Below are 26,368 nucleotides of genomic sequence, written 5' to 3' on the forward strand. Positions count from 1 at the left end.
CAGGACAAGCGCTCCGTGGTATCTGCGCTTCAGGTTCGCTATCTAGTGAAACTCGACTTCCAGGAGTAGCGCTCCATGGTTCCTGCGCTCGAGGTCCACTAACTGGTGAAACTCGACTTCCAGGAGTAGCGCTCCATAGTGTCTGCGCTCAAGGTCCATTGCCTGGTAAAACTTCACTTCCAGGGATAGTTAGAACTAAAATTGCTGTGCGTCGTGTTTCAAATCTGTAAGCACTTATCTGATTGTACTGTGGTATTTTTTGACGAAATTTGTTGTCATTGAATCACAATACGTTATACTTACATGCATGTGTAAAATTCTAACTGAACGAGATTATTGTCTTGGATTCCTAAGTATACTATGCGAACTACTTACCAATTGCAATTTGTTGATCCTGGTAGTTTGGTTTTTTGTTCGGATTCAAAGTGTTATCTGAATCATGCATATTGGTTTGATAGTACGAAACATGATGTGAATCAAACTCGTAAACTTGAAAATTAGTCCTGAAAGTCAAACGTCACCAGGTCAAGGAACTGGACAGCCAAACCCACGGAGCGCTTGTCCTCGAGGTCGAGATCCACCTGGCGGAGGATCTCGACAGATAAATCTACGGAAAATTAGTCCTGAAGGTCCAAAGTCACCAGGTCAAGGATCTGGGCAGCCAGCATAACGGAGCGCTGGTCCTGGAAGTGAAGTTTTACCAAGCAGTGGACCTTGAGCGCAGAAACTATGGAGTGCTACTCCTGGAAGTCGAGTTTCACCAGGTAGTGGACCTCGAGCGCAGAACCTACGTAGCGCTAGTCCCTGGAGTTGAGTTTCACCAGTTAGTGATCTTGGAGCGCAGGAACCTACGTAGCGCTGGTCCCTGACGTTGAGTTTCACCAGGTAGCGGACCTGGAGCGCAGATACCACGGAGCGCTTGTCGTGGAAGTCGAGTTTCACCAGGTAGTGGACCTTGAGCGCAGAAACTATGGAGTGCTACTCCTGGAAGTCGAGTTTCACCAGGTAGTGGACCTCGAGCGCAGAACCTACGTAGCGCTGGTCCCTGAAGTTGAGTTTCACCAGTTAGTGATCTTGGAGCGCAGGAACCTACGTAACGCTGGTCCCTGATGTTGAGTTTCACCAGGTAGCGGACCTGGAGCGCAGATACCACGGAGCGCTTGTCGTGGAAGTCGAGTTTCACCAGGTAGTGGAACTGAAGCGCAGGAACCATGGAACGCTACTCCTGGAAGTCGAGTTTCACCAGGTAGTGGACCTTGAGCGCAAAACCTACGGAGCGCTCATTCCTGAAGTTGAGTTTCACCAGGTAGCAGACCTGGAGCGCAAGAACCACGGAGGCCTTGTTTTGGAAGTCGAGTTTCACCAGGTAGCGGATATGGAGCGTAGGAACTATGGAGCGCTTGTCCTGGAAGTCAAGTTTCACCAAATAGTGGACCTGAAGCGCAGGAACCACGGAGCGCTTGTTCTGGAAGTCGAGTTTCACCAGGAAATGGACCTGGAGCGCAGGATCCAGGTGGTAGAGAACTCGGTCCTCGAAATCTGCGGAGCGCCGTTCTCACACGTCTTCTCTACCACGCGGTTGTTTCCAGACTGAGTAATTCGGCTCGCTGATTATCATAGTCGATGATTACTGTGGATCGATGACGTCAAGAGAAAAAAAATTTTCGACACGTCACTTTCTGAAGATCCAAACATCCGAACATTCAAACTTTGGTTCCTAACTTCAATACTATGTATGATGTATGATGTATGATGTATGATGTATGATGTATGATGATATATGATTAATAATGATTTCAGTTTTCACATTGGGGACAAGAAATACGCGCTTTATCTTTCCTGTCGGATCCAGTCTTAAGCAGCTAGGCCCTTCGATGGTTAGCCGTTGACTAAAGATATATTTTCCAGTTAACGGGTCAGCTAATAAAGCTGCCGTTCTGCGACAGTTGGATGATACAAATCTTCACTCGTACCTTTAAATGTGTGTCAAAATACACCTGAAGTTATGAGAAGCTTCGTTCTATCTCTCCCTTTCAAAAAAAAAAAAATCGCCGTCAATGACCTTTTGAGGTCTTTAAATCAGGATACTGCGTTAAATACTGTCTCACATACGGAGCATCCATTTCATCCCGATCAAAATTAGCGCATCCGTGACGTATTATAATTACTCTGAATTTCATTCCATACGAACACTTTCTGAAAAAGAATTCTGCTTATCCTTCCAACGTAGATATTTTACTTGCGACTAGCTTAAACAGCGTTTAAATTCTATGCCCAGAAAAATTCAAGATCGCGAGAGCAAATGAAAAGTTTTTGGAATAGTCATAAATGTTAATGTTATGAGATTTCGAATAATTGAGATAGTGACTCAGAAAGGTTTGGAAATCATTTGTTATTGAGTCGGAAAGTTAATTCTTCAAAGAACGGTGGGAATTTGATGCTTATGCCGTTGAATGAAGAACATGAAGACGGATACCCGTGGGTAAATTTTTTTGACCAGTTTTCGGCGGGCAAGTGGGCCCAGCTGGGCCTAGGAGCGTAGAAGGGTTCTGCTCTATCGACTCGATCTAACGAGCTCGCACCGACATTCGTAGCGGCCAAAGTAGTGTCGGTATGAAATCTTGAGATTGAGTCGCCACAAAGTGAATACATAAGACTACTTGTCGACTGCGACTTAGAAATGTCGATCTACTCGATCAATCCCGTGAGAGAAAGCGTAACCGCGTCCACCGCCAACACCCCCAACTACCTTCAAGCACCTCTTGTCAACTACATCGCCACCAGAAATAGTTTGACAGCTGAAACTTGGGATGGCCAGCCTGCGCGAATAGCCGATAAAACTTGCGCATGCGCAGTTGATTTTCAAGAGATTGTCCCGGTATGTGGAACCACTTACAGGCTGGATACAGACTGGGTAAATTGTGTTGTCATTGGGTACATGAGCTGTGTAATGATACAGAAGATAGTTGTTTCTTACCTGCCAATTGTAAAATGTAAGGTTATCTTATACATTTCATTTTTCCCGTAGGTTGAGAGCAAGATGAAATTTTTCATGTTTTTGCTTCATGAATCGTAACACATTTTACACTCAATATTAATTACTATTCATTATATTACTATATAGGCGTGTAACATCTCTGTCAAGACTGATTCAAATAAAAGATAAATATTATATTGTTTTATTTTTATTTTTTCATATCATAAGTTGAAACTCACTTCAAGAAAAGGTGCTTACGATTAACGTTTCACAGATCTGCCCGTCTCCAGATGAGATTGGTCGAATATTCTGACTTCTGGTGTCTCTGTAAATGAGGTGCAGATTTTGAATAGATGCAATCTTCCTGGTTAATCGAATTATACAAATGTTCAATCAAACTCTACCTACTTTCAAAATCAAACGTGATGACAAAATAACGTATAAAGAATGAAATTTTTCTAGCGTGTATATTTATCTGTGGGTTGTATTAAATCGGGTTGCCAACTTCTTGTTCAGTAATGATAGACGCCGAGTTGACTTGAAGATTATCTGCACTAATCCGTGTATAAGAATGAAACCGACAGTGACGTAAATAATTGTTTTTCCGTCAAACTTTACATGGCATGATTGAAAACTTCAAACTCCCGTCAGTACGGATGAATTTTTTGCCGTGAGAACGTTCCTCAATTTTTTGCAATTATTCTTTCCGAATGGATTAACGGACGAAAGTCTCGAAGCGACCCTCGAAATTCATTCCCGTCCCATCACATCTCCAAAAGTTAGGACAGGCAAGAGGATTAATCTGATTTAAGGGGATATGATCTTCTCAGGCTTTTGACCGCTGCTAAATGGCTACAAACTTATAGGAAAGACAGTTCCAAGATGGATTGGAGCTTTACGACCGGATACTTCCGAAACTAGGGATCGTAAAGCTCGGTAATTATGGGAGATCAGTTCACGCAGTTCCATACGAACGACAAATTATCCGAATCATAGTGAAACTCATCACCCGTTAGGCGGTGGAATTAGATGAACCAAAAATTCTTAGTCACTGGTCAAGAACAATTAGAAATCATTGTCGGATGAATCGACCTGCACTGAGAAAATTTTTATTTGTTACAGTAACTAGAAAAATTCAGTAAAACAGGTATCGTTGAAGAAACTGTTTGAATATTGTTGGAATTACAGAGAACGAGGTACCTACGAGTAACCATTTTGCTCTAATGTTGATCCTTTTTTGGTAATTGCAACGCAAAATCAGTTTGTTCGGTTTACTCTACTTTTTTAGTTAAATAAGGCTTTAACGTCAATTTATTCTTGCACAAGCATTAAATTTTCGCAACAGTTACAAGAAAATATAGTAACAGTGATCGTAATGAGAAAGAATAGCATACGGATACTAGACTTTCTGGTAACGGCTACAAAACTGATTTTCACTTTGTACCTAGAACTATGTTTTTCGATTGTGGTAAAAAATTGAAATAGTCAAGCACTGAGCGGTAACCGGAACTAAAAATTTCTCTCAGTGTGTTTTTTCGCTTGGCTTTCACGCCATGACAAAAATTGAGGCGAGATATGAAAAAAATTAGGTGCAAAAATGCAGCCGAGGGCATTTTTTTTTTCTACAATCACTATTTCGGTGGACAATTGTCCTCGTCCCCCATGCCCAGCCAGAATCGGTCCCATCAAACATTTCCTTTGAAGGCACGAGGATCAAACGAATACATCGACGGTGGAGGAGACGAAGCATTCTGAGGGGGAGGCGTCCGCTCCTCGAACGCAAACGCTAACGAGTTAATGGGTTTCCTTGCGTATTTCCCCATTCCCATTTCCCGTTCCCCCATAAGCCTTGGCTAAATTGCATCGGCGTGAATCTTTGAGGAACTTGGGAGAAATTTTGAGAGAAATTTCAAACGAGCTGACTCCCGCATAACCAGTCAACGGCATGTTTTATGCAACAAAAGTTAACTGCGTCAGGCGTAACGCGCGAATTTTGATAACCAATGATACACGAAATCACTACAGGCGATATCCCTGCCAAAAATAATCATGTGTCAAATTATAAAACGTTATGAACGAAATTCACGTGTAACTTATTGCATTATTTATTTTGGAAATTCGATAAAATATATAAAAAATTACAAGAGCACAAATCATCACATATATTAGATCAATAATCATATAATCAACTATATAGTGAACTGTACGAATTTCGATTCGAGTTTTCGGAAGGCGAATCAACACGCTCTGCCGGAAAATGTCTCAATTTCTGGACTCTTGGCGAGGTTATCGGATCAGATAAAATGCAGAGTAAAATCAATTTCCCAGATTTTCTGAAAAATATTTATTTGCTGGCAAAACTTTCAGTGTCCTTGCTTAGTATGATTCCTTTTTTTCATTCCGAAGTCTATATTTCAGCTGAAACTTCGACTCAGCATTACTGGGTTCTATAATTTATAATTTTTTTTATGAACTTCGAAGAATCTACTAATAATAAATGCAATGAATTAATAAATTATGAAGCGTGTAAGCATTCGAAGTTATTACAAGTTTTGATGACAAGATGAAATCGCAGAGCCTTTCTACCTATTTCTGTGCTATAATGGATTACAAGTGAAAAAATGACCACTAAATCCGGGTGAATTTGGAGAAAAAAATGTGTTCAAGAAGAGACTCGCGGGTTGTTTCCGCATAAAATAAAGCGACGTCCCATATTGTGAATATCGATAAATAAATCTTATACTTACGGTGGAAATGTAAACCGCAGCGAATAGGTCGTGGGCTTAGGCTGTAGCATGTGTAACGTATCTTCGAGTAAATATTGCGCTCATTCTTTACGTTTTACATATGTCTACTATATACAACGCGATTCGTATATCGGGGTGTTGCAGGAAAAAATAATTTGCGGATTTCCACCGTGGTAGCATCTGAAAAGTTTGTTAAAGTTCAAAAAAAAAAAAATAAACAAATAAATAAAAATTCACTGAAAAAACGATCGTTGTATGTTACGTCTAAGATGGGCGTTCATTAAATATTTTACTTTTCTTCTGTTGCTGAGAGAAAGCTGAGATTTTTTCAACGGGGAATTCGAATTTTCAGAGTGTGACATCGGTTATTTATCAAATTGTTATAATCGTATATTACTAAGATCTTTTTATAAATACAATACTATAAAATACTATAAATACAAACACAATCAGTTTACAAGCTTTCGTAGACGTATTCATAGTTCTTCTCACCAATTTTTATGCTTCGATAAATTTACGTAAGTGCCGACGTCGTACTTAGTGAACTAACGACGTCACTCCGTCTTCCAGGAGTCATATAAACACCAAGAATTTCCGAGCTCAGCGTGGGTAATTGTCTCAACTCCCATAAGGAATAAAAGAAAAGCAGAGAGACCGAAAGAGTCAGACAGCGAAAAGGAAATAAAGATCCGCCTGAAAGGTAAGATACTTTCCTAGGAAAGAAGCAACGTTTGCTCAACGAGGTGTCAGATTTAAAACCAGAATTCCTCGTGTTTTTGTCCAATACGAATAATGGACGGCGAACCTTCTGGGGGAAGGAATATTCAGTCGGAAAATTTTGAAGAATGATGGAAAGATCACGCATAAGTTAAAATGCACACACCTTTTATTTGAACGAAAAGAACTTTCCACTAAAGTGTTTTCAACAATTCTGTAAATTGCTAAAATTTTACGCGACACTTTACAAACTCTCACGACCGTTTTGTCTCTCACCAGTAATCAATATACAATGAGCTTAATGTTTTTCCACTTTACAAAAGCACGCGAAACAGTTCAAGCGATATTGTTATGTACAGAATCGGATTGCTGATAAGTACACAGAGAAGTGTAATATTCAATGAGATCGAATATTTACTCGAATATAAACTTTCATTGATTCATTGAACAGAGTTTGTTCAGCAGATATTGTAATAATACGCGTTGAGCTCCGAATCGAAATCGAATTGCCAATCGGTTGATTACGCTTGTCGAACGTAGGTCCGAGTTGTCTACTGCAGGGTGTGCATCGTAAAATGTGTGGAAAAGAAAAAGATGGAAGAAGCTGCGGAAAGTGAGAGTGAAATTGTTAAAAACCCCCGCCATCGGTTCGAACTTATCTCACGGTCGAAAAATCAGATCCAGTCGTTGAACCTCGTTATCGAATACTGATTCCGCCCTCGCGAATACATTTCAGGGACCGCTCGTGGAGGCGGTTAGATATCCTCCAGGAGTTGGAATAAATATGCAAGTGAACCATCTGGCGCGAGTCCAATTTGAAGGTGAGCCAGGCGCGAAGGGACGAGAAGAGTAGGTGAGCGAAGGGAAGAGAAGGGAAGGGCTGTGGAAGTGGATGGAAACCAGGAGAGTGGTCAGTGGGATGGGGCGGCGGATCGACGAGGAGAGGAAAAGGAAGAGGAAAAGGAAAAGGAAAAGGAAAAGGAAAAGGGAGGAGGGTCACGTTCCACTGAGGGTCACACAGCATCAATAACGCAGGAGGCCTGAAGCTGGTGCGATTCGAGGGCCGAACTCCTCGAGCCAATCTCACCTATAGGAGAGAGCTTGGCGCCTATCTTCTCGCCCATGGACGAGGGCCTTTTACCTATCACCTGCGTATCCCTTAGAGTGCTTTATTTATACTTATGTATAAATCCTCCATTAGAGGTATACATCGGCTATTCTCCGCTCTGATTTCGAAAGTGGGCGGGGTTGAGGTTTGTAACGATTTTAATTTCTTCTAAAATTTACGCAATAGAAATGCAGAAAAAGATTCAAACACGTGAAATCAGACACCAAGAGAAATTGAGTTTTTGGGATGATTTTTGGAACTTTGATTTTTTTCTTTTATTTCTACACCCTCTCTTACTTTCGTTATTTTATGGTCACAGTATAAAAGGGACACTACTCGTCGCTGGTCTAACAAACTTAGCTTCATAGTTTAAAAAAAAACACACACACGTAATCAATAACAAATAACACACATATGTATAAATAAAAAGATAAAACGATGGGCGAGGAGAAAATTGTCCGTAAAATAAAATTGAGACGAGAGAGGTTTTTCGAGTCAGATGTAGATACGTGTATAAAAGACGGCGACGATGTTAAAAATTGATAACAAATATTGAAATTGAAGTCTTTGTAATCCTCGGTCCCGTAGTCAGTTAAAATTTTTACCTGGCCAGAATTAACGCTTCAACTCACTCTTATGACACGTCTTGTATTCTTGAACTACGTAGATCTATTAATTCTCTCTCTCTTTCTCTCTCTGTCACTTCTCCTATTTCCACTACGAATCGTCACAAGTTCCGCATTTGAAAAGTTCCGAAAAAATTTATTTCCGAATTATTTCGTGGCGAAACTTGAAGTGAAGAAATCATAAAGTTTCGAATGATCGAAAACCCGACGGCTCGAAATTCTGTAACGGAATCCCCGTTTTCTGTTACAATGATTTCTATTAAATATTGAATAATTTCGTCGATCAAATTTTCTTCGTCACCATTTTAATATGACAGACGACAAGGTATAAGAATATTATCAAATCTTTTAAATTATTTTGTGTATAAATATGCGCGTTATGTGTATAAATAAAATATACATATGGATAAAAAATTGATCATGAGCATACAACTTACGATTAGAATTTCGCTTCGTTTCTTCATTCGGTTTTCATGTATAACCTTTCGCAATTTTGACAAATTAGTTTACACGTTTTCATAACTTTGATCTTGTTTGATTGTACACTACTTGCTTTTTTAACAATTAAAACGAATATTTAGATTTTATTATAAAGCGTATACTTCATAAACTTTTAGTTTTTCTGAATTTGGAACCTTCGGAACTTTTCAAATTCGGAATTTCGACCCCACACCGAAAGTGGAATTCTTTTGTAAATGTGGATAACCGGTCATTTTTCACAAAATATGAATATGAAATTTAGTTTCAAGTACCTACTGCGGATGTTGGAGGGAAAGGAAACGAATCATTACTATTATATGAAAATAATAAACTTGATGCTCGTTTGGTTTTTTGTCGATTTTCTCTGTAACACGTTTTCAATTAATTGTAGTACATTCTTTTCTCTTTGAACGAAAACTTCTATGTGTACATTTGTTTAGTTATTTAATTGTGTTTCACGTCTCTTCCTTCAGATCAACTAATTGTAAGTAGATATTTAAAGCTTGTTACGGCACCGACGCTGCAGCAGTTCAAACAATTAGTAGGTACAAAATTTATGAAGTGGAAGCGAGTAGCGTTCATGTAACGAAATACGGTGACTATTAAAACCATTAGCTTGCAATTTTAGGCGCGCTTTGAAGGAGTAGAGTTTGTTACATTCGCGTTACAAACTTCAACCTCGTCAAACAATAATTTGATTGCCTCTTTATCAGTGCAGTCCTTATACGCGTTTGAAACGAAATTTATTCTCTTTTCGACATGAAATATGCAACAAGAAACAGTTATTAAAAATACTGTTTTTAACAACAACATTTTACATACGGTCATATTGCTCCGAAAATTGCAATAATTATGGAAATATACGATTAAAAAAATAGATTAATAATTTCTACTAGCATTGTGGTGAAAATTGTTACGGAAAAAATACGAAACCTTACTGTTTCCATGAAAATTTTCCGTATTACTTTATTGAAAAAAGATATGCTGTTCTTAAGTTAAAGGAGAAATGTCGAGCTAGATGTGCAATTCGGAGTGTGAAGGAAGGCAGAAGCAAGAATACAAGATTATAGTTCCGAGACTATTTATATTTCTTGTAAAATCAGAAATGGATTAGTTAGTTCTTTCACCCTGGGCCATTCGCATTTTGTCACTCCATTGTAAAAGGAGATAATTGTCAATTGGTAAATTTTTCGATATTTCATTAGTTACAAATTTTTGGAAAAAAAAAAAAATGTTGCCATAAACACAAATTGTCTGATTTAACTTTACTTATGGATAATTTCCTTCAGAATAGTAATCCTTATCATGTCGATACGAGGTATTCGCAAAAAGAATCGTCCAAAATTATTTCCAAATGGGTGATTTTTTTTAGATTGAAAATTTGGAAACACGATCATAACTACTCGCAAAATTTTTATTATTTTATCTGTGAAAGGTGAGAAAAGGTTCACCGAAAGATATGTGACGTCGAAAGGACGAATAGGACCAGGACTAACTCTGTGTAAAGTTTTTGATAGCTAAAGAAATTTTTGTCCAATAATTTTTTCATTTCAATTGAACTTTGATTAAGAAATGAATCGATCTTTGAATACGTTAATTTTTTGAAGGTCGTTGGTCCCTTTAAGAAATCCGCACCGTGTTTTTCTCACAGTGATAAATGAAACGCGATTCAACCTGCTGGATAGAACTCTGAACACATTTAACAAACGTCTTTAAAAACAGTACTCAGGATGTGAACATCACGTGCTTGATTTGTGCAATCGGTAATATTTTGTCAAAGATTGTCATACCGTTGTTAATGATAATACACTCGTAACTTGACTGGCCGGGTTTTAACGTGTCGTAAATACGAATTTGTATATCACAAAAGGTGTCAGCGAGAAGCGGAATCGTATTCGGTTTTAGATACCGTGAAAGCTGTGCTTTTACACTTTTTCGAGGTCTTCCACGGCGCTTTACGAGTGAAAAGCTGTCCGAAGGTAGCTGCGTGAATGAATACAAGGCTAAACCGGTGGGTGCCCATAAAAAACCTGCAGAGAATTCAATAAAAACTGTTCACTTTTATAGCCAGTTTCTTCACGCGGTGACGAGTGTAGGTACGCGCATGTGTGTATCACGTCAGTAAAGCACATGCGTGTGCATGTGTGCGTGGAGGGACCGACGGGTCGACGGATCCAAGTGAAAAGCGGGAGGATTCGTAGTGGCTGATAATTTTAGAAAGAGGGAAAAAGAAATTTTAAAAAGGTGCCCTTTTCTCTCGCCTTTTCTTCATCCCCCTTTTTTTTCCCCCCCTAAGTATGCTTTCTATCCGCAGTAATACCTATACACGGAATTCGATCGAGGATTTATTGCATCAGTGAAACGCGTGAGATAGAGTAAAGTGAACATTGTTTTTTTTTTTTTTTTTTTTTTTTTTACTTTTTTACTTCATTTTTTTTCCTTCTCTTTCGACGACGTGCAAAATTCAGGGAAATAGAGAACGTGTTTCTCACTCATACTGACGGTAATTCTGGATGATTTCGAAATTTTTTCCGACATCTCATTTGTACTTCAGGGGCTTGAACGTGCGCGAAAGATGTGAATTTTTTTTTTGGAAAACTCGCGAATACGCGTAAGCTGTATTTTAGCAACTCGCGAAATTTCAAGTCAGTTTTACTCTTCGTTCGATAAAACATGGGGATAAAGAATTACGTTATTTTCATTGCACACTTTATGTTGAAGTCTAGTGAAATTTTCAGAAAGTTATAATAGTAATCAGTCGACACATCGATCGCAGCTTGAAAATTGTGGCTATTGATCCTTTTGCCGCAAATGTGTCCTCTAACAATCGATTTAAATGTCTTGACTAGTAATACGGAAAATCGAAAAAACATAATTTAATCAGTATTACTCGTACAGTGTTGTTATTAAACATTACTTATGTTGGTCGAAAATATATTACGAAGACTTCAAACCATTAGATACAATTTTTCACCTTTATTTTTGTAGGCGTTTACAGAGAAAAGTTAAAAAAAGAAAGAAAAGAAAACGGAAAGACGGCAAAGTAATTAATTGCTTTTTCAAACTTTTTTCAAATCCAAACAAAGTTTATTTTCACAGCTTCGTCATTTCCGCAGTTGCGGTTAGGCTGAAATAAGAAAACGGTTCGACACGGAAGTTGTTAAAAACTTAGTAAACGCATGCGCACGTCTAACATTCATCGTTAAACGAATAACGGAGTCAAATTTTATTTAATACGAAAATTATTATAGGAATCCTGCAGGTTCAACGAAGGGTCGTCCAACCATGACCGGAAGGAACGAACTTTCCTTCAGTTTGCGGAAGCTTCTTCTCGCGTTAAAAAGGGTCGGCGAGCACCGGCGAGTCAGGAATTCTCAGCTGCGTATCTAGGTGCAGCCTGTAGGAGAAGGAGGAGGAGGAGGCGGGGGAGGGGCGTGGTGGGGTGAACGTGAAGAGGTGGTCCTCGAGGATAAGGTCCTGCATGTTTTGCCCAGCGGACATCGCCTGGGAACGATTTGTCTTTGTAATCTGTGACGCGGCCGCAGGAGAAACTGCACTGCGGATGAAAGGGGCTGCAGGCGCCGCACGGACCTCCGGAGGAAATGCGAAGGCGGATCAGGAGAAGAAGAAAGAGAAGGAGAAGCAGAAGGAGACGGAACGATCAGCAGTACAGCCGTCACACCGTATCCCAGAAAATATCCGATCCTGGAAAATATCAAGTCCGATCAATCGCCGTCATTGAACGCCGAGTTATCACGGGAAGTTTGAAATGTACTTGACAACAAGACACTTCATGTTTCTAGCGTAAATGCAAAAACTGAGAGAAAAAAATAAATACTAAAATTAAAACAAAATGTACTAACTTTTATTTTTCACACCTGCCGAAGTAGCATACCTGTACCATTGGTGAAAGTAATTTTTTTTTTCATTCCATGTATGAGGATGATGAGCATTTCTCTACGGGATTGTGTGATCGATTTGAAAGTTTTCGTAAGATAATTAAAACGATTTTTTATTTAGTTTTATTGTAAGAGATCGATTTAACTTGAATTTTTTTTTCTAGTATTATCGTTCCGATGTTAGAAAGTAAGGTTTGGTCAGTCAGAACCGATGAATTATTACACGAATTAATAACAGAATAATTTGCAGAACATAACCTCCAAGCTCATCTCCCAGCGAAATAAATTGATGTAAGATCTGTACGATATTTATTAGGTCCTAACTGTCCAGAACGCATTGCCTGACAATAGCACGATTCTTTTACGAAAAGTTTCAAATCGATTCAAGGTTGGAATAAAAAGTTATCCCGATTATTTCAAGCACTCTTGAATCGGTCACACGACAACGCGCAGTCCGCTTCTCAATTTCAACTTTTTCGAACGTAATTTCATACATTTCACGGATAAAGAAGGACGAAAATTTGTTCGACCTTTCATAATTCCTTGTACGTGCTGGAAGATCGTATATCGGCGTGTACGAGTCCTTATACCACTCTAGACACACGGTCTGTGTTAGTCTGCGCCCGGCGTGGGTTGGTACATAAGAGCTGACCTGCGGAGACCTTATTAATGACTGAAACGAGCCGCGTTTATGGCAACCGTGTCTTGAATTTCGAACAAGCGAATTCTGCCGACTTTTCGCTCTGTAGACTGTAGTAATTCGCGTGTGTCATGTGTAAGTATCGTTTAATGGCATGTCTGCACAGCGGGAGTCATTGTATAATCCCGGGTGAACCGAAGGAGCTGAGTTGCTTTACGGCGGCTTGTTCGTTGCTAACTGATGAATTAGTCCTACGGTTGATACTTGATGACGAAGCCTTTAATTTACTTGACGTTCTTGTGAATCATTTGTGATGTTTGAAGAAAGTGGAACTGGATGATTGTATTTTTACATCTGTGCAAATATTTCAGACCGATTCGTTGACTGAATAATAATGAAGAGCAAAATCACCGGTTTGGACCGTCTTTCCGATCTAGTATTCGTCATAGATAAAACACGGCGTAAAAGCTTTTATGTGTTAAAAGAAGAGCGAGGCATCTGCGTCGACCAACATTGTTGTGATAACAGTCCAATTTTTAACTGCAATATAGCAACGCGTATTAATAATAAAACGTTTTATATCCCATATTTCATTTCGTAATGCAAGATCGTTACAATACGAAAAAAGAATTTTGAAATTGAAATTTCAACGCAGGATCCAATGCAGTGAATAGACGAACAAGTCTTGGTTGAATTATGTCGAATAACGGGAAAGATTTTTGACAATAGGTATCGCCAAAAACAAGGTTCACATTGTGTGTTTTACAAGGATTCCAAATTTTTTAGAAAACCATCAGAGCGTGGTTGGTACAAAAAGATATTTAATTTCCACGCTAAAAAGTGAGATCAAGTTGCGTGATTTGTGTAAAAATCGTATGGTTTGAGTTTCAAACGAGTTTTCTTTATAGAAAAAGCGAGTAACTAAATTATTAAGTACCTACTATTCAACTTTCTTCGACGTTTAAATCGGTTCAAATGATACTTCAGTTCCACTGTGATGCTCGCAGAATTCGCCCTTTCGTGATGGTTCCGCCTTAATTTAAGTAGCTTTAAGTCACTAGAGGTCTCAAAGTCAAAATGACTCAAAGTCACTTCATTGTCAGACTAGCTAAAGCGAGCTAAAGTCATGTTGATTTCCCGGAGGCCACTTGAAGCACACGCAAGGTCAGTTGAGGTCGTATGAATTGATTTCAAGGGAGACGAGATGACTTGAAGTAACCCAAAATTTTTTGGATTCGTGCGCACTCTGTCGACAATCGATTGGACAAGACCTTGCTTCTATAAACTGACATAATGAAAGAGAAAATAATTTTTCTACACCTCGACTACAATGTCAAATTAGGCTTGGTTTTAAAAAAAATGGTATCCTTCGATTTTGATTTGCATCACAGATGTGTTTATATAATATGTCATTTACTAAAAAGTTAAATTTTGATTGATGAATAGTTCAAAATAATCTTTAAATCTCCAGAGAAAACCTTGCAGATCGCATAAAATTTCACGAAAGCTTTGAAATGTGACAAAATTATTGTTCGAGGAGCTTGAAATATTTAGAAATTTTTCGAAGTCTTATGAAGACCTCGAATTTTGGAGGAAAACTCGAGAATCCATACTTTTAGAGGAGTAAACTTCACTCAGAATGAGAGTATCAGACTTCCGGATCAAGGATTCTGCTGAAAATTTTAGGAGTGTTTCATTGCCCCAAAATATAAAGATTTTACTGTGTAGTTTCATGCTTCAAGCCAGTTTTCATCGTAATTGAAATCAATTGTATTGTAGTTTATTGAGTGAAATGTCCTACTAAACAAAACCTGTTGTGTATTTTTGCCTGAGTTATTAATTTTCTTTGTTGTCTATTTAGTAATGAAACTCTCTGTCTTAAAAAGACTGTCAACAAATATATTATTATTTCAGACTCATAGTAAAGTGTAAACTGCAAATTTTCTACAATCTGATTGTATTTTAAATTGATTGTTAAAAGGTCAAATTGAAGGACCTCAACATCAGAAGCTCCACACTCCTAGAACTTTCAGTAGGATCCTTACTCCGGAAGTCTGACCGTTTCCTTGCAAGTTCCAATTGTGGTATTTCGATATGATTACAATTTACTAAATGTCCAGTTTAATAGCTAACTTTTTGATACAAGCAAGAGTCATCGATTGTAAAAATGCTATCTCTGTGCCCATTTTCGATTGTATAGAAGAAACTGCCAGTGGGAATGGATCTTCAACCGCCGAAGATCTAACTGACAATTAGAATCCTCACTATGTACGTTGCTGCAAACAAAACCTGAGATGTTAAGTTTGGCTTCTGACAATTAGTCGGTGCAGAAGACACAACAATCCTTAAATGGCTTACTCCGTACTAAAGTAGGACTCTAACTGGTATACATATGTACAGTAAACTGGAGTCGCTCAGGGAGAATGTGACACTACAAACTACGTGCCACATGTACCTTAATTACACGCGGTTACCCGTAAAGCAAATGGGTAATAATTATTCTTGAATATTCGGGGCTTGCTTTATTGTCCCGGTAGCAGAGAAGCCACAATCCTTGGAGCCGTCCACAAACCCCGAGCAGTCGTACTGATTCATAGATGAAAATGAATTAAAAAAAACCTGCACTGTGCTTTTGTTAAATCTCAAGAAGTAGAATTACAAACTGCCTGAGAACTTGCTTTCAAACTCCGCGAGCTCGCAACACGCCGTTTCCCTGCTGCTGGTAGATGGCGCACTGATCGCATACCGATATATTCGATATGCAACTTTGCTCGGCTGGATCTCCGTATCGATCTACCAAATTAATATGGCTGCTGTGTGACGCCAAGGGATATATCATGGAGACTTGAGTAAAAGAGTCCAACCTCTGTCAGGGAGCTGACGGAAAATTCGTCCTCGAAAATTTATCATTCGTGAGTTTTGGATTTCATCCAAAGCAGCGCTGTGATCGTAAAGTTCCAAAGTAAAGTTGGTAAGAATGGTATAATTCTTTTGTGCATCTGTTAATTACCGAGTAACTTGTTGTAAAAGTTGCGGGACTTAGCCGATTGAGGTTGTGTTCATACAATATATTTGTATTGTCGAGATGATGGTTCACGATTATTAATTTTTTTAATCCAAGGTTAGATTAGGTTCGTTTCTAGGTTAGGTCGTTAAATTTGAATGTGGATGAAGCCGAGAGGGCCAGCTAGTATATACATAAACATCGATCGCGACCGAAATGAAATTTCTCCTCACATGGAAGTGAATATCGTTCGGATAAGGCGTTCGAAGCACGCCTATCCGTGTCAATTGTTTTAGATAAAAGTGCTAATTATCGTCATTGTATTGAGGTAGGAAATTAAATTGATTGTATATCACTTAGCAAAGAAAGCGAAAAATATAACTCTTTTCAATTGTGGATCCTTATTAAAAAAATATATTGAAGTTGAAAATCAACATAACCTCACAAGCCTGTTATAAATTTTCCACGAATCCTGATAAGAATGCGCATATCCGTCTCTCTCTAGTTTCCCCACCACTCGTTGGATCTTTGCGATATCAGCGCCGTTCAGCGTCAACCAGGGCAAGTCTTATTGTAACGGATTTTTTATGTTGGATCAAAAGTACCAAAATTGTACTCCTGAACTCTAGTCTCCATGGGATATATGCCCCAGTCTCTGTAACGACTAAAATAAACGACTTTCATTGAATCTTCCACCAGTTTCCGAGTTGTTTTATTTACATAACTCGACAGTTTTGATCTCGCTTAGCACTCACCGAAAGCTAATAAAATTACTGCCAGATAGGCGGATGTGGGCGGGTTTATACCGCCGCGAACGAGCTGTGGATCCAAATCGGCCCGAATTGGATGTAACTTTAGTGCAAACGAAAACAGCTCCCGAAGTTTCCGATCGGCGATAGCGGAAGTGTCTCTTCTAGTCTGGCTTTGGCAATCTCGGTAAACAGAAATCGGAAACAAACGCGTGGCTCGAGGTTCATTCGATTCGCTCGACGACCCGCAGACTACTCAATTTTCCCGAGGATCCTTCAGATAAGGGAGTAGCTTGCTCTGACCAGTCGCGTCCGGTTTTCTGTCGTTCGTTGGCGCCGTCCGCGCCCCCAGCCCACTTCCACAACTTTTAAAACTTCATTTTAGGGGGGTTTATATTGTTAATCCTCAAGCCCTCGAGGCACCATCACCTGGGCTATAACGATCCTTCCACGAGTTGTGCAGCTCGCGGTGATTGCCGAAGGAACTTATAAATTGTAACGAATTTTTGTAGAATCGGAGGCGGTGTTAAAAGTTGGAGGTTAGATAGGGCTCAGAAATTGAGGGGGTAATTAGACAGGCGTTGGAAACAGGTATATATAGTATGAAGTATGCTATGCCCACTTTTACAGACTATAATTTGGTGTCAATCTAACACTTTTATCTAATCCAAAATTGTTCTACGATAGTTCGCACTGTTCAATTTTAGTCAATTTTGACACCAAGACCTTTAACTTCTCGTTTCTCTGTTTTCAGAGAGTAAAGGTAGTTTTTGTAATCACCCCGATAATGAGAAGTTGAGTTTTCCGTAGAACTTCACGTTTTAAAGTTTAGAGAATCACCTCCAAACATTTTCAGATGTGGGTACCCCTGTGTGTATGTATTTGACCAATTTTTCGTCCGAAGATATCTCGAGAACGACTTACCGGATTTTAATGATTTTGGTCTCAATCAACGCGGGTTTTCCAAGCTTAGAATCGATTAGATTTTGTCTTTAATCATTTCAGTACTTTTTGAATTATGTGAATGACAACGTCAAGAAAATAAAATACAAATGATATCTTAAGAATGGATGGATGGATTTGAATGAAAATTGGTACCGTTCAGTTTTTTGCGTCACTGATAACGAATCCAATGTCTGACTTCCAAAATTTGTAATTATGGATCCATTATAGTGGTTCAAAATAAAAAAAATAAAATATGGAAATATTTAATGCATTATGCTTCTTGAGGGTTTTTAAATCGTCAATCGCTAATCTGAGTTTATAATTTGAAAATCGAATTGGATATTGATATTTTTTCCTGTGAACTTGGAATCTGTAGTGTGAAAATGGGAAGTTCTAGGACTTTTTCACGGCCAGCCTAAAGCAGCTGGTTTAAAGTCTACTCACATCAAATGATACAGTCGAAGTCGCACACTTATACACTTTACGGGGACATGTTGATGAATCTTCAAATTTATGCAAACAATTAGCACCAGAGTATATGAACATAGATTTGTGTAAGTATGGTCGAACAGATGTTTGGTATCAATCATATTTTGGATCAAATGCGTCCAAAGCATTAGAATCGATTAAAAATATAACAGATTTTTCGCATCTTGAACGTTATAATTATAAAATCGTTTCTCAGATCGTTGATATTTTGACTTATGTTAGGCAAATTTATTCAGATTCATTTCTACTATACATCAGAAATGCTGTTTTATTTATGTTCACTATTAGTAGAGATTGTTCAAACACTTCTGTCATTTTTCCAAATTTTTCATTCAGAGAGTCCGATCGATTTAACTCAGATCGAATTGATAATTACGTTTCACAAGTTTCTAAGAATACAAGCTATAGGTTCAAATAATGTTGAACGACGGTATTCTTCAGAAACCCCCTTAGGTCGCAATTTTTCTCATCAAAACTTTTAAATGATTCTGTAGCTCCCTTTGAAGCACAAAGAGCAGCAATTTGAAGTTTGACCATTAATTATATCGCCGAATACGACACATATTCGTTTACAAACATGGCTTGAAAAATAGTTTCGACAGTGAGGTTCAAAATACTACTATTATTCATCATTACTGTTATATTTTCACGAAGGCTTCTTTTATGGCATTTCCAAAATTTAGTAGTGCAAAAATTCACTGTGAAATTGAGGCTTCGCAAAAATACAAAACTGAATAACTCCGTTCTCGAGAACTATGCCACGCAGAGTTTTTATATTTGGTAATATATAATTCCCAGTCTTCCACACCCTGCAACATGTTATTACGTCGCGGACGAATGAAAATTTGTAGCCTCCGGAAAATCTGACGTAGTCCTTTAGACAGTCAACTGACCGATATCCATCCTTCTATCCTTCCATCCGTCGCGTCGCCGCGATACAAGGGAACTTCTAGGAAAGGGATGTAGGGACACACAGGATTTGAAGGACTCTGTCCTTACCACTCCTGCGTTTTATCGCCGATTCACTCGAGAGTTATGCCATTCGCAGTGGCTCCTGTCTCCTCGTTTCTAATATTGAGCCAGCCCTCATGTCAGCCAAAGACAATATTTTCCACTATACCGTGCGGAGAAGAAAAGTAATCTGGTTCTGTCGTTTAACGACCCGTATAACCTGTATAGCTATGCACATACACGGATATACGTAGGTGTATACACCAAGCCGCTGTCCCTTGGTCGTTTCGTTAAGACGTGAAATCATCCCCCCGCGGATAATGGCGCCTACCTTCAACGCATACCGATTTCACCCCAACAACGGGATGAATTTCGACCCATTCTCATCCCCCAGGGTATTCTATACTTACATTTTTTGGTACGCACGCCGTGTGGAATGGTGAAAGTTTTTTTTGTTATTTCTTGTTATTGTCTTTAAACGCGTTACTTGAGCTCAATTTTCGAGTTAAAAAACAGAGGGATCCTATTCCGGTCACGTTATTGAAATCGTCTGAATTTTCCTGACAAACGGAAAGTTGCTGAGGTTTATTCGATGTCGCAGCAATTGATGTGAAATTAAAATCGTGGATGGGAATCTAAATAAAATTTTGAAATATATTTGACCATACAAAGATTTGAAACATACTAATCGCAATGGTTACAGCAAAGCTTGGATGATAGAAGACTAATTTGCTTCCGGAGAAAGAGACGATGACAACTTGGAAGCCGTATAATCGATGATGAAAAGCCTGCATTGCAGTTGTATGTATACAAAAGAGCGATGGTCGTTTATGTGATTTCTTTTGGTTAGTTCAATTAATTATCCTCAGTTCTGAGAACAAGGAAGAAATTCCTTGTTCGTGGGAAGTCGTTGATAAAAAGAACGAATCGGCCAAGATAAGGTAAGGGAGCGAGGGAAGGGAGGAGAGCGGTTGAGAAATAAGAAAAAAAGAGAAAGAGAGAGAAAGATAAAGAGAGAGAAGCCTTGGCGAGAGAGTCGCGAGGGGTGAGGGGTGCTGGTAGAAAAGTGAGGCGGGAGAACGAAGGTAATAACCGTCAATGGCTAATAGAAAAAGGAAAATATTTGGCAACATTTGTAGTATGGGTCTAGAAAATGGGGTAGTCCGGTGCTTCCGAACGTATAAGCTAGGGAGTAGCAGATTTCTTCCTCTTTCTTCCCTCTCCTTTCTTTTATTTTACGAAAATCGAGGCGTACGCGTGTTATCAGAGACGTAAAAAACTACGCAGGGTAAGAAATAAAGAAAAAGATGAAAAAAAAAAAAAAAAAACAGAAAGAAGAATTCGCCGGAGAATTTTCACTCACGGAAAATCGTTGCGCTGTAGCGGATTAGTATTCGGAACGTTTCCGTCTCCGTCGTATGGGATTCGATGGGATGGGGGGTATAATTTTTGTTTTTTTTTTTTACATTTATTTCGGCAATCGTCGTACATTTCCTGTTAACGGTATGCCACATTTTTTCTACAAGAAATAAGAATTCTTCTCCGAATTACGGATCAGTGGAACGATATTCGTTCAAATTTTTATACTGCATTATAATTTTCTTGTTTTTCCAAGTTCGTAAAGATAATCAATTGGTGAATAGGTATAACTTGAAGTAGATTTATGACATTTATTTTTTAATTTTTGCTCTTAGACATTCGAAATGTTTTCTTTGTATATCTACACATTAGGCTTACTCACAAATGGTCAGATATCAGTTTTTAAAATAATTTCAGAAGCATATTGATGCTGTAAAAATTTTTGTAAACGTGAAAACACGATCTTTGATTATTTATGAAAATTATCTCAAGTCAATATTCTTGTCTACGATCCAATTAACTGTAGTTTTACGTCCACGAAAATAAATCTCTGATAACATTACCTCGTTAAGTTGTAATATTTTCATTTAGAGGGAAGGTTTGAAAAGTGTGAAAGTACGTACCAGAAACTTTTGTGTAAGTATTCGGTGAAGAATTTGATCTACATTTACTTCCAACGAAAAGTTTCATTCTTTTTATTTCTAATTATAGAGATTCTCTTCGAAATTCAAAACAGGTCAATGTTCCCTGCAAGCGTTTTATTCACATGTCGAAAAATACGTGTTGTTTAACTACTGTGTAACAAGTCGATTCCCGGAAGAAAGGGGCTCAATTACTACATTGTGTAGGAGGAAGCGTTTGCGCTCTGAAATTGATCGACATGCCGTATCCAATGAAACCGATACTTGTAGCGATTTGATGCATTCAGCTGTACATCATTCCATTTATCGCAATTACAATCGTGCGGGCGGCGCTATTTATCGCTCTGTTAAATCCCAGATATTTGAATGATACGCTTCGTTAGATTATCGCGTTCGCTGCTTGCAGCTCCCTCTATAACTATGCAGTATACACCTTAATTGGTTTTACCAAGAAATCTCATAATTACTACCATTCTACTTTACCGGAACTCAACCTCTCATGATTATGTTTGCTCTTGTAATTCAGTGAATTGCAATCTAGTAAGACGAACACTTGTTTCTTGAAAACACGCGAATATATTATGGCTAACGAAAAATATAAATAATTAGGCATCCGTAAGAAGGTATTCAATTGTTGAAATATCGAACCATCACAGAAAGCTGTCATTTTAAAATCGCTTGAAAGCACTAGAAATCGCCTGAAATCCCTTAAAATCGCGTGAAATCGCACATATATTCATTTGGTGGAGTCACAAACCACTTCGGAAAGCAGTCACTTTGAAATCGCTGAAAATCAGTTGAAATCCCTTATAATCGCACGAAATCCAACGAGATCCCTTGAAATCGCACGTGGATTCACTTGTTGAAATCACAAACGACATTGAAATGCAGTCACTTTCATATCGCTTTTAATCACTAGAAATCAGTAAAGATAACTCAAAATTACTTGAAAACTCTTAAAAACCGCACGTGTATTCACTTGTTGAGGTCGCAAATCATTTTAAAATGCAGTCATTTTAAAGTCGCTTGTAATCACTAGAAATCAGTTGAAATCACTAAAAATTACTTGAAATCCCGTGAAATCGCAAACCACTTTGAAATGCAGTCACTTTAAAATCACTTGTAATCAATAGAAATCAGTTGAAATCACTAAAAATTACTTGAAATCCCGTGAAACTGCAAACCACTTTGAAATGCAGTCACTTTAAAATCGCTTGTAATTACTATAAATCACTATAAATTAGTTGAAATCGCTCAAAATTATTTGAAATCGCTTGTAAACACTAATGTCCGCTGAAATTATGCTAGTGCGTCTCGTAAAACAACGGAACTAGATCTCCTCAAAAATCCAATTTCAATAATTCCACAGAATATCGTTGCGTTGGGAACTCCGAGAATCCCGTCCAGGACTAATTTGTCGGTTCAAACCTTCGGAGAGCTTTACGGTCGAATAATTTCACGACTTGTCCTGCACCGCTTTTTCACACTTTTATGCTCAACAAAAAGCCGCGACATTCTTACTTCGAACACTCTAACTGAATTCATGAACACCGCAAAGTGCAGCAATTCTCCGAGATATTCGACGCTCCATCACAGACACATCATGAATCTTTCAACGCTGCATAATACTTGCACAGTTTAAAGACGGTTTCGCGATGCAAATTCTTTGAAGATGTAGCGATGCAAAAACTCGCTTTGTACCTCTTTAAAACAGTGAAAGAAGGCGATGAATTTTGACGTTTATCAAATTTCGTGCCTTTCTAGATTTTAAGAGCTTTTATTCAAGCTCTATATCGATACGATCGATGCACGGAGAGCAGAAATATACCAGCTGTAATATTTCCAACATAGTCGAAATCGTCTTGATCGCGCGGCAAATTTTGTCAATAAAAACGACAATTTCACCGTATCCGTAACACACGAAGTGAAAGCGACCAGGCGAGCAATGTTTTATATCATTTATACATTTTAGTACATCATGTTGGTGTAAATTTTTGAGATTTGGTCAAAAAGTCGTGGCTTCTCTCTTATCTGATCTCTTTTAGAATCCCTCAGACTCATTCCAAGAAATACTCTAGGCCAGGTAACAAAGGTTACCACAAGGTCAGTGCCTTGTATGGCAATTAATTTCCTTTTGCCCGGTTATAATAGATCCGACAAGAAATATGGGACATTAGACTGTACCTTTCGAGTCATGAGTTCTCGGGGTTCTCATTCATACGAAATAATTATAATAACGTGAATGATGGTATACATCATAATGGTGTTAACAGAGACAGTTTTTCTCGAAAGCGAATCAATGTTGGACTGTCAAATGTTGAAAATAATAGTATAAATTTAATTTATTCAAAAGTAAATCACGCATACAATTCAAAGATGATATTGAATAACGAAAATTTGAGAAAAGAAGCTCATTCTACTTAAAATATTAGTTTCCACGTATTTTGTCTGAGAACTAGCATTAAATTGTGTAGCGAGTTGGTTCTTTCTAAAACGAGAAATATAAAAAGCCAAATCGTCAGAATAAATAAACGAAGAAATAACCCAGATATTAGATGGTGTGCCATTTTAATTGAAATAAACAAATATTTCGGGAAAATGAGACTATACACAAAAATGATTGCTGTAAAAGTTTCATAGTATTGAAGGGGGATACTTCACGGTAATGCTACGAAATTTTTCTACCAATTGCTCTGGCGAGATTTCGTACGAATAACTTGTGATAGTTTGAATACAAACGTACCGCTTTTACCTCGTACAAAGATAGCTGATTTTGAGTGGAATTTAACGCAGCCAAGAACAGCGCTGTTATGCATATTATAACGTGACGAGCATTTAGAGTATGCGCGCGAATCTGTTGAGGCTGGAAAAAGAGGATTGAGACTGATCAGCGGTGTTACTCACAAGCAGAGATGCGGGAAATCGGACGAGACTAAACACGCTTACTGTTAGTGAGAAGACGTTTTGACGTATCAGTGATTCAATTTCATTTATAAAGGAATCTGCTGTAACGGAATTCCTATTCTTATTACAAGGATTAAAATTGAATATTGAATAATTTCATCGATGAAAAAGTTTCTTTTATAACCCTTTCCCCTTCATTATTTGATTGACGTTTAATAGTTTATAGTTTTTCGAAAAGCACACTCCATATTTGCTCTGGTCAGATACGTGTTTACGGTTCGTTCCCCGTCAAAGGAGTGAAAGTGAGAAATTGTGAAGTCGGAAATCGTCAAAGTAACCACAAAGGCCAAGGTTTCACCTACGGGCTTACCTACTAAATTAGTCAAGTTATACTTTGAGTTAGGCGGGCGTATTCAAGTTGTTACACTATGTGTCTCAGTAAACTAACCCACGTTGATAATACCATATGTTAAAAAGAAAAATATGTGAATCTTTTGTTAATTTATTCACAGTTAATATTCCTTAAATAATACAACGGTATTAAACGGTAGATTTGAAGCTAAGTATTTTGAGCTTGCGTGCTCTTGCCATAAAAAAAGGGGATGGTGTACTTGCAATATTTAAAAAATTTCGAAGTGCCATGACTTTCGTGTACTTTGAAGGTGGACAGATTTTCTTCTTTTTCGATGGATTCTTTTGAGAATCAGATATCTTTACATAAGATAAAAACGGTAAGTTTCTACTCATGTACAATATCATAATAATGAATATTGAAAAGTAGATATCCATCCAAAATTAAAATTCATCTAGCTTGATAAAATATTTTGATTTTGCATACGGGTCTTAGACTTTGATGAGCAACATCTTTCAAATCGTTGATTAAAAAAATATCAGTGCAGCGGAATTCTGGCGCTCTGTTTACTCTTCGACGTGTCGAAATTTTTGCAGTAACGATGCATGTTCGGAAAAAATGGTTATCTCGCAAGTTTAGAAACGTCTGAAATTCAGTGAACCGCAACAAAAACTCCTTCAAAGTCATTAAAAGAATGAAAAATAGTCGGTAATTTTGATACGATAACGTTAACAACTTCAACTTCTATTATATTCTCTTAACGAATCTGAAATTGTAAGTGCAAACGTTCGTCGATAATGCACCAGAATGAATACAAACAATTCATTTTCCCGTATTATTAAGTGCTGCAATTAATCTACTCAAAATTATCTCCGCTGCGTGCTGTTTTACCGACGCAATGCGGAAAACACAACGCAGATATTTCTTACCGAAGAACGCAACGTTGAGTAAGATTCATCGTCTGCTGATTGTCAAAGTAGGAAAGAAACGGAGTCGCAGAGTCGTTAAGTTTCATTTCATTTAAATATTTTAAGTTACTGTGAGACCGGTAGATTTTGGAGTATTGTGACTAATATTTTGATCCCTGGATAGCGAGAGTTGGCAAATAATTAAAATAATTTCAAAAAATAATTGTTACTTTGAATTTTATCTACAATATCATAAATGGGCGCCATTCCTCGTACCGAGAATTAAATATTATAGCGTTGGATAATGTATCAATAAATATTAATCATGATATCTCCATTGTTTTATACTTCGAATGTTACAACAGAGTGACATCCGTTCCTTGAAAAAAAAGAAACCTAGTTGTTAGACATACATTATCTTTAAACTCGCTTTTCGTTAGTTGCGAATTCTATTGAATCGTGTCCACTGCGCAATTTATAAATCCACAAAGTTTTTTTGCAATTCTTTTTCTCGATCCTCCTGTGTACTAAAATGTTTAATGCATTATCACCTTTATGCGGAAAATTAGGTTTCCTTTTGTTCTCGTTTACACGTTACAATCAAGGATCTGAACAGCCAAAACTACGGAGCACTTGTCCTGGAGGTCGAGATCCACCAGGTGGACGACCTGGAGCGCAGAAACTACGGAGCGCTTGTCCTGGAGGTCGAGTTTCACCAGGTAGTGGACCTGGAGCGCAAGATCCAGAAGGTAGGAGAACCTGGCACTCGAAATTCGCGGAGCGCGATTCTCTTACGTCCGCTCTACTGCGCGGTTGTTTCCAGACTGAGGAATTCGGCTAGCTGATTACTATAGATCGATGACGTCAAGAGA

At 38.2% G+C, this 26,368-nt stretch overlaps 1 long non-coding RNA gene across 1 annotated transcript; it reads left to right on the plus strand.

Annotated features, from left to right (window-relative positions):
- Positions 1-741: 741 nt before the first annotated feature.
- Positions 742-26,225, plus strand: LOC124293956. Its single transcript, XR_006903816.1, has 3 exons — positions 742-764; positions 886-945; positions 26,156-26,225. It is a non-coding gene; the product is annotated as an uncharacterized LOC124293956 (long non-coding RNA).
- The last annotated feature ends 143 nt before the right edge of the window (positions 26,226-26,368 follow it).

Source organism: Neodiprion lecontei, chromosome 4, assembly GCF_021901455.1.
Source record: "Neodiprion lecontei isolate iyNeoLeco1 chromosome 4, iyNeoLeco1.1, whole genome shotgun sequence".
Taxonomy (NCBI): domain Eukaryota; kingdom Metazoa; phylum Arthropoda; class Insecta; order Hymenoptera; family Diprionidae; genus Neodiprion; species Neodiprion lecontei.